Raw genomic sequence first — 23,671 nt, forward strand, 5'->3', positions numbered from 1 at the left:
GCTTGTCGTTGCTCAGGGCCCCATTTGAAATCGTTCTTCTTCTGGGTCACTTGATAGAGAGGGTTTACAATCAGACTGTAATTTGGAATGTGCATTCTCCAAAAACCCACGACGCCTAAGAAAGCTTGTGTTTCCTTTTTGCTAGGTGGTGGAGACATGGCTGTTATTTTGTTGATCGCATCCATTGGGATCTGACGACGTCCATCTTGCCATTTTATTCCTAAAAATTGGATCTCCTGTGCAGGTCCCTTGACCTTACTTTGTTTTATGGCAAAACCGGCCTTCAGCAGGATTTGGACTATTTCCTTCCCTTTTTCAAAAACTTCTCCTGCTGTGTTGCCCCACACGATGATGTCATCAATGTATTGCAGGTGTTCTGGAGCTCCACCCTGTTCTAGTGCAGTCTGGATCAGTCCATGGCAAATGGTGGGGCTGTGTTTCCACCCCTGGGGCAGTCGGTTCCAGGTGTACTGGACGCCCCTCCAAGTGAAAGCAAACTGTGGCCTGCACTCCGCTGCCAAACGGATTGAGAAAAACGCATTAGCAATATCAACTGTGGCATACCACTTGGCTGCCTTTGACTCCAGTTCGTATTGAAGTTCTAGCATGTCTGGCACAGCAGCACTCAGCGGTGGCGTGACTTCATTTAGGCCACGATAGTCTACTGTTAGTCTCCACTCTCCATTAGACTTCCGCACTGGCCATATGGGACTGTTAAAGGGTGAGCGGGTCTTGCTGATCACTCCTTGGATCTCCAGTCGACGAATCAGCTCATGAATGGGAATCAGGGAGTCTCGGTTGGTGCGATATTGCCGCCGGTGCACCGTGGTGGTAGCGATTGGCACCTGTTGGTCTTTGACCTTCAGCAACCCCACAACGGAGGGGTCCTCCGAGAGACCAGGCAAGGTGGACAGCTGTTTAATTTCCTCCGTCTCCAAGGCAGCTATACCAAAAGCCCACCGGTACCCTTTTGGGTCCTTGAAATACCCTCTCCTGAGGTAGTCTATGCCAAGGATGCACGGAGCATCTGGGCCAGTCACAATGGGGTGCTTCTGCCACCCATTCCCAGTTAGACTCACTTCGGCTTCCAATACAGTTAGCTGTTGGGATCCCCCCGTCACCCCAGAAATACAGATGGGTTCTGTCCCTATATATCTTGATGGCATTAGGGTACACTGTGCACCGGTGTCTACGAGAGCCTTATACTTCTGTGGGTCTGATGTGCCAGGCCACCGAATCCACACAGTCCAGTAAACCCGGTTGTCCCTTTCCTCCCCCTGGCTGGAGGCAGGGCCCCTCTAATCCTCATCACAGTACTCATTTCTCATTTCTTGTACGTACGAGTCAGAAGTTTCTTCATTAAGATCAAGAGTAAGATCAGCCCTTCTACTCTCTCTGGGGAACTGCCCGCTGGAAACTGGAGCAGCAATTTTCCTGGAAGAACCTCTTTCTGTGATTGCTTTCCCTTGCAATTCACGTACCCGTGCCCCTAGGGCTGCAGTAGGTTTCCCATCCCACTTCCTCATGTCCTCTCCGTGGTCACGCAGATAAAACCATAGGGTGCCCCGTGGTGTGTACCCTTTATATTCTCTCTCTTGAGCAAAAGAACGCTGACTCCTAATAGCCGAGATACTGGTCCGTACAGGTGAGGAGTAGGACCTATCCTCTCTGAGTTGCTGGATTTCCCGGGACAGTTTTTCGGACAGTTTCTCCACAGCCGAGACGAGGGAGGAAGAAAGACTTTCCTCGTATTGCCGGAGTTGACTAGCCAATTCATCCACTGTTTGTTCCTCTCCATCTTTCCAGGTTATCACTGCCAATGAATTGGCGTATGACAATGATGCGCTCTGTACAAACTTCCGCCACATGGGTCGTGTGCACTTGACTTCATCTGGATCTTTGGATAGTTGTTCATTGCTCAGGTCATCATAAATCACCTCCAGCACAGCTAATTCTCTCAGAAACTGGATACCCTTCTCCATGGTGGCCCACTTGCTTGGGCGACATATGACATCTTCCTTAAAGGGATACCTTTCCTTCACGCTTGACAAGAGTCGCCTCCAAAGGCTGAGGACTCGTGTCCCTTTTCCAATCGCTTTGTCAATGCCCCCTTCCCTGGAAAGGGATCCCAGCTGCTTGGCTTCCCTACCCTCTAATTCCAGGCTACTGGCCCCATTATCCCAGCATCGGAGCAGCCAGGTGACAATATGCTCGCCTGGACGACGGCTGAAATCTTTTCGTATATCTCACAGCTCACTCAGGGATAGAGATCGGGTGGTCACTGCCTCGTTTATGAGTTCTTCCTCTTCCTCCTCCCCGATCAGCGGCCGGCTCTCCTCCTCCTGTTCTCATGATGGCCCTTCTCCAGGGTACTCGTACAGTTCTTCCTCCGCTTCCCTTTTAGAAGAAGCTTCTTCCTCCCTTACTAAACGAGCTGACTTCCGCTTCCAAAATTTCTTCTTGTGTACAGGGGCGACTGATACCGGCACAGGCTGGTTCTTTGGTTCAGCCACAGGGCCTGTTGCCGGGGTTGGAGTGGCCGCAGTGCATGTCACCGGGGTCTGAGTGGCCGCAGTGCAAGTGCACGTCGCTGGGGTCGGAGTGGCCGCAGGGCGCGTTGCCCGGGTCTGAGTGGCCGCAGTGCGTGTCATTTTACTGTCAGAGCCAGAGACCTTCTCTTCCCTTTGAGGGTACTGAATGGTGTTGAACAGGGCTCGGTAGGCATGGGCCAGGCCCCAGCACGTTGCAATGAGCTGCATCTCTCTGGAGTTGCCAGGGTGACAGCATACTTTGTCCAAATATTCTACTAACTTTTCAGGATTCTGCACTTGCTCAGGGGTGAAGTTCCAAAACACTGGGGGTGCCCATTGGCCTAGGTACTTGCCCATCTTGTCCCACACACCCTGCCACTCATAATTATTCAGCCTTGGGGCAGATATCTGGATGATATTCTTAAATTGCTTACCAACTTTAGACAAAACCGAAACAATATTCCCAAGAAGTACCAATAGAAGTATCTTAACTACCCAAGGCTGTTCAAAATACTGAAAAATTACTGTAATGAAGGAGGAAACATCATAGAAGAAGGTAGTGACCCTGCCATTCTGTATTTCCTCCGTAAAAAACTCTCAGAAAAGTTACTGCAATTGCTAGTTGTCTCCACGAAATGGTCTCCATGGTACAGTAACGGCTTCATTGCGAAGTTTACATACCACGCTAACGTCAAGGTCAATGTTCTAAAAACAAACCTCACAAGCGAGACATTACTATTCACTGCAGACCACAGCAAACTGCAAAACCCAACACCAATCTTTAACATATACAGCAGGAAAAAGAGCGCGATGCAGATTATACAAATCAATATCGAGAACAGAGAAACCAACATTGTGACCCACAACCACTAACAGATATAAGTTCCTTAATACACCCCGGTTAATCTGTTATTATCTCAAACCCTTCGAGCCCCACTTTGGGCGCCAAAAAGGACTGTCGTGGTTTAATTTCAGTCGGCAACTAAGCACCACGCAGCCGCTCGCTCACTCCCCCACAACCCCGGTGGGATGGGGGAGAGAATTGGAAGAGCACAAGTGAGAAAAAACCCGTGGGTTGAGATAAAAACAGTTTAATAATTGAAATAAAATGATAATAATAATATGATAATAATAGTAATACACAAAGCAAGTGATGCACAGTACAATTGCTCACCACCCGCCGACCGATGCCCAGCCAGTCCCCGAGCAGCGGCCCCCCCGGCCAGCTTTCCCCAGTTTATGTACTGAGCATGACGGCACATGGTATGGAATGTCCCTTTGGCCAGTTTGGCTGTGCCCCCTCCCAGCTTCTTGTGCACCTCCAGCCTTCTCAGTCAGTAGAGCATGGGAAGCTGAAAAGTCCTTGGCTAGTGTAAGCATTACCTAGCAACAACTAAAACATCTGTGCCTTATCAACTTTGTTCTCATCCTAAATCCAAAACATTGTACCAGCTACTAGGAAGGAAATTAACTCTATCCCTGCCGAAACCAGGACATGAGTTTTTTATTTTTCTTTCTGATATTGTAATATTGCATTCTAAAAATCAAATGCAATTCAACCTTGAATACTAGTGACCATATAAATTCCTTTAATCCACAACAACTAGACATTAATGGGAGTAACAAGTATAGAAAGAGATGGCAGAAATAAGATGGCATATCCAATTCATCCACAGTTTAATTCTGTAAACATTTGTTACATGTTATATATCTAGTGTTCCTTTGAAGGACTGGGGCTTTATGAGCAATCATGCTCTTATACCTAATCAGAACCATATGGAGGTCAGCGTGAGGGTCCATCCACACTGAAGCAGAACTGGAAAGTATATTAGAAGTTAACTGTGAAATTATTTCATACATAACTTATAAAGTTTAAGAAGCCAGTTTAACAATGTTAGTGTCTCGGTACTGTTGAAAAGAGTATGTCAATTAAGTGACTCACACTACATACGGTATTTCTACAAAACAAATTTCTGAAATTTGCAAATAAAAATAAATAAAAGGAGTAACAGGCAACATGCAAACATCCTTAGACAAAGATAAACAAAAGATAGAGGATGGGACGAAACCCATATCCCCATACCTTTCTTGCCGTTGCCCATTTCTGATGGGGAGACTACAGAAAAACCAAACTCCAGAAGTTTTGGTTACATGGAGTGCTGACGTCTCTTTTCCATAATGCAAAACTGGGCTTTATATGATTTTGTTTTAAATACTATTGAAATTACAGAGGCAGTCAACAGTTCATGGTAATAAAAAGCAAAGAAGGGGAACTACAAGCAACACTGATACAATAGTTTACAAACCCCGCAGCTATTTAGCAGACATGATACCAGTACATACCATTTAATATGTATTTATTTAAAAATGAAGTGATGGATATAAGCAGGAGACAAGTCTACATGCAGAATTCTCGTACACAAAGTTTGGATGCAACACTACAATCAATTGCCAATATCAACAATACAAGCAGGCAGTTAGCTGTTGGTTTTTTTCAAAACCTTTTTTAATTTTCTGGGTGAATTTAGTATATATGAAAGGGAATTAAATAGCATTTACTAGTGCCAGACACAATACAAGCAAGCACTAGACAGCTTCAATGCACAGCTCTGTAAATGCATCTCATTTTTGACCTCCAACATTCTTGCTAAAAGTCTAGATCACAGAACAGGACTTCAGAGTCTTTCCTTTGTGTGATTTAAGCTCATGGTTGTGACTCACAGTTAAACAGAGCGCGCTGTCGATAATAGCGGTAAAGGATCACATTTGGGGAAAATTTCTCCCCTCTGATCTTCACAGCATGAATAATGCTTATTCTGTGTGTGTTCCAAGTACGGAACTCCCATTGAGGTTTCATAAAAAAAAAAAAGTACAGAATACACAGCAGAGATCTACACTGCGGATAAGTGACTCGCAGCATGAATTAGAGAATAACTTTGCCCTTAATTTGAACTCAAGTTCTTCCCCGCTTCCCCATATTGCATTTGAAAGATCCATTTGTTGCTGCATTTTCTAATCGTGCTACAAATGTGGCAGGAATGTAAGCATACTCCCTCTGATGGCTAACACGAAACATATATTTCCAATGAAATGAACCAAAATCATTTGATTAAGATCAGTTTATGAAAAAACATTTGTTGCATACTTCAGTCTGATGCTGTATACTCTCAGTGGAAAAAGTAACCTTGAAGGTTCAATATAAGCAGCAGCAAAGCCACTCAAAAAAGTGTTGAGAGTGCTGACGCATTATTATATTTTCCAGTGCTTAATACAGTTTTTTTTCAGAACTACTGAAAGCCTTTACATTAGAGGCACAATAGAAACAGAAAACCACACCTTCTCCTATAAAATTCTGCTAATGTCATTTTTGTTGTGCTTTAAATACACCCATAGCGCTTTTATTTTCCATCAAGGGAACATAATACCTCTCCTGCATCAGAGCACCATTTGCTGAGCAACTTTACAGAGCATTTACAGAGCAACTTTTACTGAGTTGCGCTTAGATAAATCAACCTGTAAGTTTTTTGTAAGTCACCAGAATTGTCTGTTTATTCTCCTGACTTTTCTAAAGTGGGAAAAAAAAAAAGGAAAATTAATCTAATGGGGAAAAAAATGCATTTGATGTATACAAGATTCCAATAGTTACAAACTTAGCCCTACAAAAGCTGCGTGTACAATGTCCTTTTTCATCCTATTCAATTCTTTTTTTTCTCCCACCCCCCCCAAGTACAGCTTTCATGATAGGAGCAATCCCAGTGCAGACAGTTTCAGGCAACTGCTTTCATTGTAAGTAGTCTCAGTAATTAAACAAGTCTCTGTAGTTACAGATCCTGCTGTGTCAGGTCTACACTAGGATTCACCATCACTAAACACGAGAAACATGGAGGGAAATTTTAACCTAAAAACAACGGGAATAACCCGACAACCTGTTCATATGTCTGCAGTAAGCAATTTAAATGAGACATGGTCGAGAAAACTTTGCACTTCTCCCAATGACAGAGCACTGAACCTGACCACTGATTTGGGTGTAGAAGATTCTGATACAAAGTATAACGGCTTCTTAAACACTATTATGGAGAACAAATTAGTATAGTTTAATAGTAATCCTAGTTTAACACAGCCTTGTGAGAGCTGTGGGAAATTATTAAACGTTGTTAACGTGTAAAATGAGCTGTTTTCAGCATTCATCATTACTCCTCAGCCTGAGAAAAAAATTGCTAGGATAACTATCAGCATGCTTAAGTCAAAGCTTTAAACAAAAATGGCCAGTTTGTGACTCTGGGCAAAATTAATTTCTGAGTTTCATTTACAAGTGAACTTCACTTTAAGCACTGGCATTTGCTCAAAACAGGAAAAAAAAATTCAAGATTCTACTTATGTTGGAATTTTAAACACAAAGCAAAAAAAGAAGCGAGTATCTTTGGCACAAGGTCATCCTCTGTTCAGGAACTTGATTTTGGAATGTTAGGTTTTGCACAGAAAAAGCAGGGTGGGTGGGGAGGGGTTAACGCTAGAAGGAAGGGAAGATAAACAAACATTTCCTATAAAACATTTTAGCTTTTCATAGGATTTTAGAACAGGAAAAAAAAAATCAATATATTACTTGACTATCAACATCTCAGTTTTCATTTTTAAATTAATTTCCATCATAACATTTCCACCTTTGATAATATATTCTTACAAACCGGTCTAGATGTCCCATTACTATTATCTGCAACTTAAGACATCAATCCAGATGTCCTGTGTAACACAAAAAACTGCAGAGAAGATATTCTTTACTTCTAAAAACATTTATTCTTACCACCCATACTTTAATGTGGAAAAAGTCTAAAAAAAGAATAAAAGCCAGCACTGGAGTATGAAACACCAAACACATGCACCTTTCATTATTTATCATTGGCATGCAATAACTCTGACCAATGCAAGTACAGTGACCAGATGTACCTTTTGCCTGTATAATAACAAGCTTAAATAATCAAGATAGAAAAGTAGTATTTGAGAATATACGGACTCAAATAACTTGTTTGATTGAAGGTGCTTGCAGCTAAGACACCTGTGCTTATTTCCTCTTTAGGAAGCAGTAGACGCTCAGGCAGTAGATTCTCAGGCACTTTCCTCGCTGACAGTGCACTGAACCTTTCAGAACCTCCTGAGAGGACCGATTAAAGCAGGTCTTCAGACCTGTAATTGAGCAGGTTTACTAAAAAAAAATAAATCTGTCTAACAACACAACCTTTAAAATTAGCACCTCTAACAACACAACCAGAGAATAAGTGCTCTAACCAATTGGTCCTTCAGTTGGCTTGGACAATTGTGACAGATGCACCCACTCTGACTGAGTGAACTTTGGTTCAGGCATCACTGACAAGTAGGCCTGACTGAAGTCAGCCCTGCTGTGCAAACCGTGAGAACTGTGCTAGGCCATATCTTCTCAGGAACTAAGGAGTCTAGGCCATGTCTTATCAGGAGCTAACAGTACCAGCCCAAGCTGGGACTAGACAAAACTAAAACTGCTACAGCTGCACACCTGCACATACACCAAAGGGTGGGGGGGTTGACTACAAGTCAATCACTTTACGCTATAAAAATTTGTAGCCCCTCCGAGCCCATTGACCTCTCCTATACGGCAGCAGGCTGCACGGCAGTGATCTCCCCCTTGAGTAGGGACACCTCTCAAGGTTGGAAGGGACTCCTCGAGGTTGAGAGACTCCTTACCCGGCATCTGATATCTATAACGAGGTAAGCGACATTCTACATTAGGCCTAAAAGTATATTGTATGCTAGCAACATTTATATATATATAGCTATAGCTTAATTATTAGAAGTGTAGTAAGTAATAGTGTGTCTGCTGTCATCATCGTTACATCATCATCAGATCATCAGATCATTGTTAAATCACTGTTTAACTAACATTCAATTATTGCTCAATCACCATTTGATTGCCATTTGATTTTCATTCAATCATCAATTAATTACCATTTGATCATCGATTGATCATTAATAAAACCCTTTTAGTTAACCCCATAATGATGACTTCTCTTAATAATTCACCTGTGACAACAATCTAGAATTAAAAGTGTCTCTGAAGTCCCTTACCAGCAAAAGAAAATGAGCAGAAGTTTATTCAGGAACAAAGACGTTAGGGAGAAGATAAAAAAACTGCCCTCGAGGAACCAGTGAAAGTCAGATCCCTGGTTTCTACCAAAGTAGAAGCTGGAAACAAGCAAAAAACCCCAACATTTTATTAGACAAAAGCCACAATATACTGGAATGAAAATAAAAGGAAAAAAAAAAGACTGAGAAGTCGTCTTTATTAAGAAAAGATAATATAAAATTTTGGAAAAAAAAATCTAGGGGTGTGTGTGAGAGAGAGACTGTATAAACATCAGTATGTCCAAGACAGTCTGTGCTCTTATTAATCATAATTCTAAAATGATAAAAAGACCATCTTTTGGAGTGAAAACAGTCATCACTATCATATGCTCCATTATGGAAAAGATTTATGTGGTTTCTTCTTAGCAATGTAAACCAAGGCTTGAAGAGAAAAGTTCCACATATTTTACTGTTCAAAGCCCTCTTATGGCAACTACCAGACACTACAGTGCTAATCTACATTTAAGAATTAACAGACATATTGGAAGAAGGAGCAGTAAGGAGTTTTACTTCAAAATTATTTAGTATATTAAAAAGTTGAAAGTTAAATAAAGCAAAGGATAGTAGCTTTAATACAGAACTGAAATTAGAGGTCGGAAGCAAAACTTGGACCCTAAGCCAGTGTTAATAGTGCTGAGGTAAATTTGTACCACTTGAATGCTTTTTATGACTTTTAGTTATTTTAAATCAAGGTCATCTTCAGGAAAGTTGTAGTTATATTCTCTTATGTTTCCTAAAAAGAAAACTAAACCCTACATCTCATTCTTTTTGATTTCAAATGGATAAAAGGCCATGGGTACCCAAGACATTGCTGCATCCATTTTTATCTGTTTTGCTTGAACAGGCAATGACTTCATTTTCACCACTGATCTCATTAGCATAGACTTACTTGCATCTGCAGTATAAAAGGTGCTCTATAAAAGCAAATTCTATTTTATATTGCACCAGTCAAGAATTTTCAAGCTACTACTTGATACACAAATATAACACCACTTACTATTGAACTAGCTCATCTTTCTTTTTTCCCCTTATTTACCTGTAGATATAGCTTGTGTATCTGTTCAAAAAGACACCAGAGATGTTGATTTACTCTGATGGAGTCCGACTTTGCTAATGACCAGATTACTTCATTCTTGGCCCAGTATTTCCATCAGGTCACTTTAAAGAACTTTAAAGGCCCTTTTAAAATGTGCAATAGTTCCATTTGCCAACTAGCATGTTTTCAAGGGAATCCTGGTTGAGCCATAACATATACAAATAGGAAGAAACACAAAAGAGTTTAATAAAAAGAAATTACCATGAGAGCAAAGATTATATCGTTTCCTAAAGTATTTCAATGAGCACCCACTAAAAAGAAATCCCTAATTTTGGGGTTGACACTTCACAGTGAAGGAATCGATCAGAAGACTGTATGTTTGTTGCAGTGCTACTTGGTATAGCACACAATAGCAAACGATCACTGTAAATTTTTTTTTTTTTGTGAATTTTGAAGGAGTGAGATGCAAACATCCAAGTGTGAATTTTGGCCGCAATTAAACAGGGAATAGTAATGAATCTAGTAAAATCTACTGCAAAAGTAGGATCATCACTTCTTTTTCCTCTACAGGATTCCAACACTGCAGTTATCAAACTACACAGGTTTATTACAAAACAGAGGGTGCTTTTATGATCCTGTGTCTTTAACTACTATGCTGAGTAGACACATAGATACTGCTCATTAAAATTATGGATACACTTTATCCTTCCCTAGATTCTCGATTGCAGTCTTCATTTAAATCCTTAAATTGATTCTTAACTCCACAACATGGGAAGAACTTTCTTGGAGAGAATTCCTTATCCTAGAGGAAAATCTGTATCTTTTGCCATACCGAGCAAGAGGAGGGTCTACAGGTTCCATTAGAGCACTTGGGGCAGGAAGAGGGGGCACAGCTTCCTCGAGCAGGCATGCCCTCAAGAGCTGAAGGTAATACCATTCTGTAAGTATATACACATATTATAACAACCAGTGCACACTAAGACTCCCAATTACAAAGGACTTGAAAGCTGTGCAGAGAAATCTCACTGTCCTGGTTTCGGCAGGGACAGAGTTAATTTCCTTCCTAGTAGCTGGTACAATGCTGTGTTTTGGATTTAGGATGAGAACAAAGTTGATAACGCACCGATGTTTTAGTTGTTGCTAGGTAATGCTTACACTAGCCAAGGACTTTTCAGTTTCCCATGCTCTACCCACTGAGAAGGCTGGAGGTGCACAAGAAGCTGGGAGGGGGCACAGCCAAACTGGCCAAAGAAACATGCCATACCATGTGACATCATGCTCAGTACATAAACTGGGGAAAGCTGTCCAGGGGGGGCCGCTGCTCGGGGACTGGCTGGGCATGGGTCGGCGGGTGGTGAGCAATTGTACTGTGCATCACTTGCTTTGTGTATTATTATTATTATCATATTATTATTATTATCATGTTATTTCAATTATTAAACTGTTTTTATCTCAACCCACGACTTTTTCTCACTTGTGCTCTTCCAATTCTCTCCCCCATCCCACCGGGGCTGGGGGGAGTGAGCGAGCGGCTGCATGGTGCTCAGTTGCCGACTGAGGTTAAACCACGACAGTCCTTTTTGGCGCCCAACGTGGGGCACGAAGGGTTTGAGATAATAACAGATTAACTGGAGAGTATTAAGGAACTTATATCTGTTAATAGTTGTGGGTCACAATGTTGGTTTCTCTGTTCTCGATAACGATTGGTGTAATCTGCATCGCGCTCTTTTTTTTGCTGTACATGTTAAAGATTGGTGTTGGTTTTTGCAGTTTGCTGTGGTCTGCAGTGATTAGTGATGTCTCGCTTGGGAGGTTTGTTTTTAGAACATTGACCTTGACCTTAGTGTGGTATGTAAGTTTCGCAATGAAGCCGTTACTGTACCACGGAGACCATTTCGTGGAGACAACTAGCAATTGCAGTAACTTTTCTGAGAGTTTTTTTACGGAGGAAATACAGAATGGCAGTGTCACTACCTTCTTCTATGATGTTTCCTCCTTCATTACAGTAACTTTTCAGTATTTTGAACAGCCTTGGGTAGTTAAGATACTTCTATTGGTACTTCTTGGGAATATTGTTTCGGTTTTGTCTAAAGTTGGTAAGCATTTTAAGAATATCATCCAGAGATCTGCCCCAAGGCTGAATAGTTATGAGTGGCAGGGTGTGTGGGACAAGATGGGCAAGTACCTAGGCCAATGGGCACCCCCAGTGTTTTGGAACTTCACCCCTGAGCAAGTGAAGAATCCTGAAAAGCTAGTAGAACACTTGGACAAAGTATGCTGTCACCCTGGCAAATCCAGAGAGATGCAGCTCATTGCACTGTGCTGGGGCCTGGCCCATGCCTACCGAGCCCTGTTCAACACTATTCAGTACCCTCAAAGGGAAGAGAAGGTCTCTGGCTCTGACAGTAAAATGACACGCACTGCGGCCACTCCGACCCCAGCGACACGCCCTGTGGCCACTCCGACCCCAGCGACAGGCCCTGCGGCCACTCAGACCCCGGTGACATGCACTGCGGCTCCTCAGACCCCGGCGACAGGCCCTGCGGCCACTCAGACCCCAGCGACACGCCCTGTGGCTGAACCAAAGAACCAGCCTCTGCCAGTATCAGTCGCCCCTGTACACAAGAAGAAATTTTGGAAGCGGAAGTCAGCTCGTTTAGTAAGGGAGGAAGAAGCTTCTTCTAAAAGGGAACCGGAGGAAGAAGTGTACAAGACAGACTACCCTGGAGAAGGGCCATCACGAGAATGGGAGGAGGAGAGCCGGCCGCTGCTCGGGGAGGAAGAAGAGGAAGAACTCATAAACGAGGCAGTGACCACCCGATCTCTATCCCTGAGTGAGCTGCGAGATATACGAAAAGATTTCAGCCGTCGTCTTGGTGAGCATATTGTCACCTGGCTGCTCCGATGCTGGGATAATGGGGCCAGTAGCCTGGAATTAGAGGGTAGGGAAGCCAAGCAGCTGGGATCCCTTTCCAGGGAAGGGGGCATTGACAAAGCGATTGGAAAAGGGACACGAGTCCTCAGCCTTTGGAGGCGACTCTTGTCAAGCGTGAAGGAAAGGTATCCCTTTAAGGAAGATGTCATATGTCGCCCAAGCAAGTGGGCCACCATGGAGAAGGGTATCCAGTTTCTGAGAGAATTAGCTGTGCTGGAGGTGATTTATGATGACCTGAGCAATGAACAACTATCCAAAGATCCAGATGAAGTCAAGTGCACACGACCCATGTGGCGGAAGTTTATAAGGAGCGCACCATCGTCATACGCCAATTCATTGGCAGTGATAACCTGGAAAGATGGAGAGGAACAAACAGTGGATGAATTGGCTAGTCAACTCCAGCAATATGAGGAAAGCCTCTCTTCCTCCCTCGTCTTGGCTGTGGAAAACTGTCCCGGGAGATCCAGCAACTCAGAGAGGATAGGTCCTACTCCTCACCTGTACGGACCAGTATCTCGGCTATTAGGAGTCAGTGTTCTTTTGATCAAGAGAGAGAATATAAAGGGTACACACCACGGGGCACCGTATGGTTTTACCTGCGTGACCACGGAGAGGACATGAGGAAGTGGGATGGAAAACCTACCTCAGCCCTAGGGGCACGGGTACGTGAATTGCAAGGGAAAACAATCACAGAAAGAGGTTCTTCCAGGAAAATTGCTGCTCCAGTTTCCAGCGGGCAGTTCCCCAGAGAGAGTAGAAGGGCTGAACTTACTCTTGATCTTAATGAAGAAACTTCTGACTCGTACGTACAAGAAATGAGAAATGAGTACTGTGATGAGGACTAGAGGGGCCCTGCCTCCAGCCAGGGGGAGGAAAGGGACAACTGGGTTTACTGGACTGTGTGGATTCGGTGGCCTGGCACATCAGACCCACAGAAGTATAAGGCTCTCGTAGACACCGGTGCACAGTGTACCCTAATGCCATCAAGCTATATAGGGGCAGAACCCATCTGTATTTCTGGGGTGACGGGGGGATCCCAACAGCTAACTGTATTGGAAGCCGAAGTGAGTCTAACTGGGAATGGGTGGCAGAAGCACCCCATTGTGACTGGCCCAGATGCTCCGTGCATCCTTGGCATAGACTACCTCAGGAGAGGGTATTTCAAGGACCCAAAAGGGTACCGGTGGGCTTTTGGTATAGCTGCCTTGGAGATGGAGGAAATTAAACAGCTGTCCACCTTGCCTGGTCTCTCGGAGGACCCCTCCGTTGTGGGGTTGCTGAAGGTCGAAGACCAACAGGTGCCAATCGCTACCACCACGGTGCACCGGCGGCAATATCGCACCAACCGAGACTCCCTGATTCCCATTCATGAGCTGATTCGTCGACTGGAGAGCCAAGGAGTGATCAGCAAGACCCGCTCACCCTTTAACAGTCCCATATGGCCAGTGCGGAAGTCTAATGGAGAGTGGAGACTAACAGTAGACTATCGTGGCCTAAATGAAGTCACGCCACCGCTGAGTGCTGCTGTGCCAGACATGCTAGAACTTCAATACGAACTGGAGTCAAAGGCAGCCAAGTGGTATGCCACAGTTGATATTGCTAATGCGTTTTTCTCAATCCGTTTGGCAGCGGAGTGCAGGCCACAGTTTGCTTTCACTTGGAGGGGCGTCCAGTACACCTGGAACCGACTGCCCCAGGGGTGGAAACACAGCCCCACCATTTGCCATGGACTGATCCAGACTGCACTAGAACAGGGTGGAGCTCCAGAACACCTGCAATACATTGATGACATCATCGTGTGGGGCAACACAGCAGGAGAAGTTTTTGAAAAAGGGAAGGAAATAGTCCAAATCCTGCTGAAGGCCGGTTTTGCCATAAAACAAAGTAAGGTCAAGGGACCTGCACAGGAGATCCAATTTTTAGGAATAAAATGGCAAGATGGACGTCGTCAGATCCCAATGGATGCGATCAACAAAATAACAGCCATGTCTCCACCACCTAGCAAAAAGGAAACACAAGCTTTCTTAGGCGTCGTGGGTTTTTGGAGAATGCACATTCCAAATTACAGTCTGATTGTAAACCCTCTCTATCAAGTGACCCAGAAGAAGAACGATTCCGAATGGGGCCCTGAGCAACGACAAGCTTTTGAACAAATTAAACGGGAGATAGTTCATGCAGTAGCCCTGGGGCCAGTCCGGGCAGGACAAGATGTAAAAAATGTGCTCTACACCGCAGCCGGGGAGAATGGCCCTACCTGGAGCCTCTGGCAGAAAGCACCAGGGGAGACTCGAGGTCGACCCCTAGGGTTTTGGAGTCGGGGATACAGAGGATATGAGGTTGGCTATATTCCAACTGAAAGAGAAATATTGGCAGCATATGAAGGGGTTCGAGCTGCTTCGGAAGTGATCGGCACTGAAGCACAGCTCCTCCTGGCACCCCGACTGCCGGTGCTGGGCTGGATGTTCAGAGGGAGGGTCCCATGTACACATCATGCAACTGATGCTACGTGGAGGAAGTGGGTCGCACTGATCACACAACGGGCTCGAATAGGAAACCCCAGGCGCCCAGGAATCCTGGAAGTGATCATGGATTGGCCAGAGGGCAAAGATTTTGGAATATTGCCAGAGGAGGAGGTAATGTGTGCTGAAGAGGCCCCAATGTATAATGAACTACCAGAAAATGAGAAGCAATATGCCCTGTTCACTGATGGGTCCTGTCGTCTTGTGGGAAAGCATCGGAGGTGGAAAGCTGCTGTATGGAGTCCTATGCGACAAGTTGTAGAAACTGCTGAAGGAGAAGGTGAATCGAGCCAATTTGCAGAAGTAAAGGCCATCCAGCTGGCTTTAGACATTGCTGACCGAGAAAAGGGGCCAGTGCTCTATCTCTATACTGACTCATGGATGGTGGCAAATGCCCTGTGGGGGTGGTTGCAGCAACGGAAGCAGAGCAACTGGCAGCGCAGAGGCAAACCCATCTGGGCTGCCGCATTGTGGCAAGATATTGCTGCCCGGGTCGAGAACCTGGTTGTAAAAGTCCGTCACGTAGATGCTCACGTACCCAAGAGTCGGGCCACTGAAGAACATCAAAACAACCAGCAGGTGGATCAGGCTGCTAAGATTGAAGTGGCTCAGGTGGATCTGGACTGGCAACATAAGGGTGAATTATTTCTAGCTCAGTGGGCCCATGACACCTCAGGCCATCAAGGAAGAGATACAACATATAGATGGGCTCGTGATCGAGGGGTGGACTTGACCATGGACACTATAGCCCAGGTTATCCATGAATGCGAAACATGCGCTGCAATCAAGCAAGCCAAGCGGTTAAAGCCCCTCTGGTATGGAGGACGATGGTTGAAATATAAATATGGGGAGGCCTGGCAGATCGATTATATCACACTCCCACAAACCCGCCAAGGCAAGCGCCACGTGCTTACAATGGTGGAGGCAACCACCGGATGGCTGGAAACATATCCCGTGCCCCATGCCACTGCCCGGAACACTATCCTGGGCCTTGAAAAGCAAGTCCTATGGCGACATGGCACCCCAGAAAGAATTGAGTCAGACAATGGGACTCATTTCCGAAACAACCTCATAGACACCTGGGCCAAAGAGCATGGCATTGAGTGGGTGTATCACATCCCCTATCATGCACCAGCCTCCGGGAAAATGGAACGATACAATGGACTGTTAAAGACTACGCTGAGAGCAATGGGTGGCGGGACATCCAAACATTGGGATACACATTTAGCAAAGGCCACCTCGTTAGTCAACACTCGGGGATCTGCCAATCGAGCAGGCCCTGCCCAGTCAGAACTTTTACGTACTGTAGATGGGAATAAAGTTCCTGTAGTGCACATAAAAAATATGTTGGGGAAGACAGTCTGGGTTATTCCTGCCTCGGGCAGAGGCAAACCCATCCGTGGGACTGCTTTTGCTCAAGGACCTGGGTGCACTTGGTGAGTGATGCGGAAGGATGGGGAAGTCCCATGTGTACCTCAAGGGGATTTGATTTTGGGTGAGAATAGCCAATGATCTGAATTATGTGATGTTAACTGCTACATAATATTATATGCCATACTAATGTTATTACAATAAGAATCACCCAGGTTAATGAAGAATAACTTCGATGAAACCAAGCAAAGCACAGTGATGATGGTACCAGAACTGACTTCAATATGAAACAATCCAGCACCACATACCATCTCCATTTTTCCTGCCCTGAAAGATTATTACGACAGATGGAGCCCGAAGTCATGGACTAAATGAACTCACCGAACATTTTAGAGGGATGGCCCATAGACTAAGGGAATTATATCTCTCTGTGTGTGTGTGTGTATATATATTAAAAAAAAAAGGGGGTGGTGATTAATGAAAATGTACTGGAAAATGTGAGACTTGAGCATGACGTAGATGGTATAGAATAAGGGGTGGATATTGTCCTGGTTTCGGCAGGGACAGAGTTAATTTCCTTCCCAGTAGCTGATACAATGCTGTGTTTTAGATTTAGGATGAGAACAAAGTTGATAACGCACCCATGTTTTAGTTGTTGCTAGGTAATGCTTACACTAGTCAAGGACTTTTTAGTTTCCCATGCTCTACCGACTGAGAAGGCTGGAGGTGCACAAGAAGCTGGGAGGGGGGCACAGCCAAACTGGCCAAAGGGACATTCCATACCATGTGACGTCATGCTCAGTACATAAACTGGGGAAAGCTGGCCGGGGGGGCCGCTGCTCGGGGACTGGCTGGGCATCAGTCGGCGGGTGGTGAGCAATTGTACTGTGCATCACTTGCTTTGTGTATTATTATCATATTATTATTATTATCATGTTATTTCAATTATTAAACTGTTTTTATCTCAACCCATGAGTTTTTCTCACTTGTGCTCTTCCAATTCTCTCCCCCATCCCACCGGGGTTGTGGGGGAGTGAGCGAGCGGCTGCGTTGTGCTCAGTTGCTGACTGAGGTTAACCACGACACTCACATAGCACAACTCTCTGCACAAGACACCCAATTGCAGACCCTCTCGTGTTTCTTTTCAACCACTTTCTAATGCCCATTTTAAAACACACCATCTGCAAAAGCAATAAATATAATATAGAAAAGCTGAATAGATTTCACGCTATTTTTTTTCCTTTTTTTTTTTAAATGCTTAATGGTTTCAACATTCATTTTTTTGGAAAGCATGTCTTTAATGCGTGCGATGTTTTACGCCTGTAAAGAATAATTGTTTGAAGTGAAGAGAGAACACTGGAAAAAATGAATTACTGCCCTCTGATCTGCTTGATCTAGGCCAAATTTCCCTGCATTTCAATCATATTGAATTCCACTCCTGGCAATTTAAAATGTCAATTAACTCAAGACAAGTCCCATTAGATAGGACAGACACTAGGTTCTGACTCTTGTTGAAATGTACTTGTAACTGATTGCAAGATAACTACTGTTAAAAGCAGGATATACTGTCATTGTTTGGAAAATTGTTTATAAACAAAAATAAATTTGTCTTTTTAATTCAGTCATACCCTGTAATTCCAACTTGGATGTCTTTAGTTTTATTCCACAATGTACTGAACAAACATTACTGAAATAACTCTACCAGGACCCCATCAGCAAAGACTGGATTTTTTCCATATGGAATAAATATTGCTATCATTTTCCATATGGCTTTGCTTACTTTTAGTTCTAAATATGAAAACATCGTAAGCAGAAACAAGCATAGAAGAGTTATCAAATCCTGTTAGAGCCAAAACCTGGACACAAATGTAACACCACAAGGCAAACAGTTTGGACTTAAAATGAAATTCTAAGATTCCAAGTCCTATACGAAGCAGCTGCTAAACTCAAAACACATCACTGCATTTTCATCAAAACTTGGGGTTTGGGGTTTTTTTGTTTTGTTTTTTTTTAAAGTGTTCACAGAAAATGAATTTGCCATTTTGACAGCCCTAATCTGTAAAGCCTGGGCAAAAGAGCAATTGTAAGCATTGAAAGGCTACTTCCCAGTCCCAACCAAACAAGAACAACTATTTTCCTGAAACCCAGCCAAGCAGCTGTATTTCAAAAAGGTTCCGTTTCATTCCTAATTTGGAAACAAAGGAGACTGCTTTGTAATGTATTATTTGCATTATCCTAATAATCTAGAAAACAGATTGTGTACTAATACATACAAAAACTTAGCCTGTAATTTGGCAGCTTAGACTGTATCATCACATTAAGCTCTTTTATTAACAGACCTTTGCTTCATAGGAGTAAGGTGCCAGCAAAATATTTCAAGCAAGACAAAAATTACATGTTACATGAAAGTAAGGGAAAGAAAGTTTTGGCTTCAAAGTGCTTGCTGTCTGGCAGTTTGTGCCTCATGCAACATGTGGCAATTTATAGACTGATCAGACAGCTACCTACAGCTCAGGACAAATTAATTTGGTAGATAGCTCTCAGTAAGGATTCATTTCTGACAGATACTCAGTGACCACAGTGGCAAGTAAAATGCCTCCAACTTCACCGTACTCAGTTTTTACAATGCTGTTTTTACTCCAGTAGGAGTATCCCCTATTTCCACAGATGCTTCTTCAGAGCTGTTTTAGTCATGCTTGAGATAGCCATAAGAGGGAGGAAGAGAAACTGCTCCTTCTGGTATAAAGTTCTGTTTCATTTTCATCACTCTTCTGTAGTTACAAAATATATTGAGGAAGGACAAAGCGGGCAGATGTCTCTGCAGTCAGCTTGTTAAACACCATATCAAAGGTATTACTGAAAGTATATTTAAATTAACTTACCTGTAGAGAAAACAAGAACTGTGTTGTCCCAAAGACCATATCTTTTCAGAGCATCAGTAAGATTTCCTACAGCTTCATCCATAAGAGCCACCATTCCTTCATAATGGCACCTCTTTCCATCTTTAATAGAGGAATACAGTTTCATGTATTCTTCAGAGACTCGAGAGGTTCATGGACAGACTGAAAAGCAAAGTAGAGAAAGAGAGGCTGGGGTGGAAGGGATAGAATGGAAATTAGTTGAACATGAAGTACTAAAGGCCAAAGTTACTGCAGCAAAAGCAGCTCCGATTCATCCACAGGTACAGGCACTGTATTTTGATTTCTTTTACACTTCTTTCTTCTAATCCCTAAGCATAAACTAATAAAACTTTGATAAAGGACTTATGTGAAGCTGTGGAAAAACATCAAGTGTATCTTTTCTTCATAACACAGAGTTTCTTTCTATGAAACTTCTCCCAATAAACTTTCCATTCTCTTTTTAGAAGAGCAAATTACATGCTAAATAATTTCTATAAATTCATTACTTTTATTATTAAAAAAGAAATGGAGAAGGGTAGCAGGCCAGGGTTGTGCAGCCAAAACTGATTCTGATAGGAGACAAGGCAAGTTTTATCACTGCTAGTGCTCACATTTAGCCGTCACTGTGCACCCTTGTCCTGGTTTCGTCTGGGATAGAGTTAATTTTCTTCCTAGTAGCTGGTACAGTGCTGTGGTTTGGATTTAGGATGAGAAAAATGTGATAACACACTGATGTTTTAGTTGTTGCTAAGTAGTGCTTACACTAGCCAAGGACTTTTCAGCTTCCTATGCTCTACCAACTGAGAAGGCTGGAGGTGCACAAGAAGCTGGGAGGGGGGCACAGCCAGGACAGCTGACCCAAACTGGCCAAAGGGATATTCCATACCATGTGACATCGTGCTCAGTACATAAACTGGGGGAAAGCTGGCCAGGGGGGCCGCTGCTCGGGGACTGGCTGGGCATCGGTCGGCGGGTGGTGAGCAATTGCATTGTGCATCACTTGCTTTGTATATTCTATTATTATTATTACTATTTTATTTCAATTATTAAACTGTTTTTATCTCAACCCATGAGTTTTCTCCCTTTTACTCTTCCGATTCTCTCCCCCATCCCACCAGGGCGGGGGGAGAGTGAGCGAGTGGCTGTGTGGTGCTCAGTTGCTGGCTGAGGTTAAACCACGACAACCCTGCTGAAAAGCCCTGATTTACAGCCCAAGTGTAGGTCTCTGCATTAATATTTCATTAACATTATTTTAAACATTCTTTAGTGTTAAAAGTTATCAAACAAAGTAACAGCTGGTGACTGTACCTCCTCAGTTTTATGATTGGCTATAAGATCTATAACTCTTTCTGTGAATAAATTAGTGGAATACATGCTTTTAAATCCAGTTGCAACTTCTTCTCCATCTCGAAAGTCCAGAGCGTAGCACGTTACATTATTTGCTTTGATGAGGACGCAATGGTCATGAGAATAATAACCCTCACTCCACAGAAGATAGCCTAGAACAGGAAAAGATGACAAGTAAGCAGGCCAACATAATGTCATATAAACAGATACATCGGGGGAGGGGGGGGGTGTTAAAAAAATAAATGTCAAAACTTTAGTGGTTTTGAGCTGAAACACTCATCCAACATTTGACAATCTGTAGTGACATCCCTTGATAGGTCTAAGTAGCTCAACATTTAACACTTCATAGACTTTTTATTGCTAATGCAAGTAATAATTTCAAAACACAGAAAACATTTTGAAAGCAGTTCAATGACTTTATATTCATAACTATATCAAAGACATTAGCATTAAACTAATGCACTGGCAGCAAAGGCAATGACCTATGATTTTGTATATTTGTATTTTCACATAAGACTTCTCTCTCTATTAGAAAGTTTGTATTTTTTTTTTTACATTTATTCAAAGACATCCAATTATGAAGTATTCTGTCAGCTGCAAAGTAATTTCTGATCCACTGCTGACACCAACTGGTGAAAAAAAGACATTATTATTTAAAGATACCCAAAAGAAACAAACTATGCAAAAATTCTAGAGGTATAGATTTGCTCCTATCAAGGGATATCCTGTTAAGCATTGAGTGCCTTTGCTTTTTATTGACCAGAAACAAAACTCTTCAAAATTGTTTGAATCTCAGTAATTATTACTTTTGAAATTAGATTTCAGATTTATCCCCCAATACCCTGAAAAAACAGCTGAATCTGGAAAAATATATTCTGAATTTCCACAAAACCAAATTAAAACTGGGGACAAAAATCCAAAATGGAGGAACTTCACTTGAATTTTTGTTCAGCAGCTTCAAGTACAATTACTTCTGCAAAAAAGTATGTACAGAAAGAATGAAGTTCTATTTTAAATACAATATAAACTTCTAATACATTTTTAGGAGAAAAAATGGCTTTTCTTTTAAAGCATAAAGAGTGATTTTGTGGGCAGACTGCCTACATCAATATACTCAGAGCTGCAAGTTACGTTTTTCCATTTTGAGTGCCCATTGCGGGAGACACTGTGTCAAGTTTGCCGAAGAATCAAATGCCCCTAATTGCAATCAATGCCTACTGGAATTACATGAACATTATAGGATATTAAACTACTACATTCTCTGAAAAATAATGTCACGCTGGGCACCCAACGACCATGACTAGAGCCAGCCTGTATTAAGGCCCCTGCATTAAGAGCCTGCTCAGTCCCAGGGTGAGATTTCACAACGAGCACCAGCCTATCTACATCTATGCTGTCAAAAAGATCCCAAGCTCCTGTGAAGGGACAGGAGCAGGCAGCTAATGCGGGAGGAGGCATATACATTTAAGCAATGAGCCATTATATTATGATCCATATATATTAGCTTAATTCAGTCATGAAAACATGGCCCCGAGCTCCCTGAAGAGTTGAAAGAAAGAGATAAACAATCTAAGGGAACAGTCCTTCCCACCTAAAGTTTGAATCGCCGCTGTCTATAAAGGGCATGTTGCACAACCAGGCTCTTCATTTAAGTACCTAAAGTTAGACAAGAGGAACATGGGCTTCAGCTTAAGTTTCTCTGTATCTTACTATCAACTTTGCATTCAGTACCATGCAGAATGAGATGTATTGCAGACAGCCTGATTCACATAACATCTGCGATACTTGTGCAAAACTATTAAACGTCCAATCAATATTGGGACAGGAGCCTTTGCGAGAGGAAGAATAAACTACGTGCAGTTACAAGTTGCTTTGCAACGCACTCACACTTGGACAATCTAATTCTGGCACTTTTTTTTTTTTAATCTGAGGGCTTGACTTCATAACTTGCGAGTTCCTGTAACACACCTTTTGGATGCTGTTTTATAGAGGCTCTCACACCACCTTCCTTGCCACAGGCTCTGGGAAACCAATGCTACTTTATTCCCAGAGTATGAACACAGCGTGGTATGACATCTATTTCTCTCTTTTAAAAATATCAGCTTTTAGAAGTGTAATGTTATTTGCAGAGCAAGTGATGTCTACTGTCTGATCTAACGCAAAACATTCAGATTAAAGACACTTCTAAAAACAAACTGATCACTACACCTTAAATCTTCTAACCATCATGGAGACAAATTCAATGCAGATCTTGAGAGAAATACTTTCTTTGGAGCCGTTCAATAATTATGATATTTTCTTCAATAAGTTGTAAAACTTGGGCATGCATTTAAGGCACTATCTTATTTTAAGCAGTTATACTTTGGAAACACGCGTGCCCAAGTATTGTTTTACTTATACACTAATAATAAATCTGCTGTTCTTCAAAGAATCAGGCAGTTTCTCATCATTTTTAACACCACATTTATTGCCCATGTTAAATTTAATCATTATCAAAGTAATGTGGGTTGGAAGGCATTCTTTTCTGTACATCCCTAAATGCCACTTCCCCACCATGTGGGTAACATATCCTGCCTCTTTAAGTAGCTCTGGGAGGAGTTTTTTCATCCAGTGGTACACAGCTGGGCTGGCACAGCCAAATTATCTGGTGTTGTAAACCTGTGTGGATCTAGTAGAGAAAAGAAGGAAAAGATATTAGTTACAACACAGCGACACATTCCTGTAGACTACTTTATAAGCAGGTGCAAAAAGAAACAAAGCTACACCAGAAGCTAGCATTAGTTTTAGGGCCTGCTGTTTTCACCAATGTAGCACAGAGGAAGATTAGGAAGCCACAGGTAGAGGACAGGAGGAGTATGGAGGAAGACAAGGAAATAGCA

General features: G+C 42.8%; 1 pseudogene; it reads right to left on the reverse strand.

The window, feature by feature from the left end:
- The window catches only part of LOC143171955 (arylsulfatase B-like), a 96,888-nt pseudogene that overhangs the window by 70,730 nt on the left and 2,487 nt on the right, over window positions 1-23,671 (reverse strand).

This window comes from Aptenodytes patagonicus, chromosome W, assembly GCF_965638725.1.
Source record: "Aptenodytes patagonicus chromosome W, bAptPat1.pri.cur, whole genome shotgun sequence".
Taxonomy (NCBI): domain Eukaryota; kingdom Metazoa; phylum Chordata; class Aves; order Sphenisciformes; family Spheniscidae; genus Aptenodytes; species Aptenodytes patagonicus.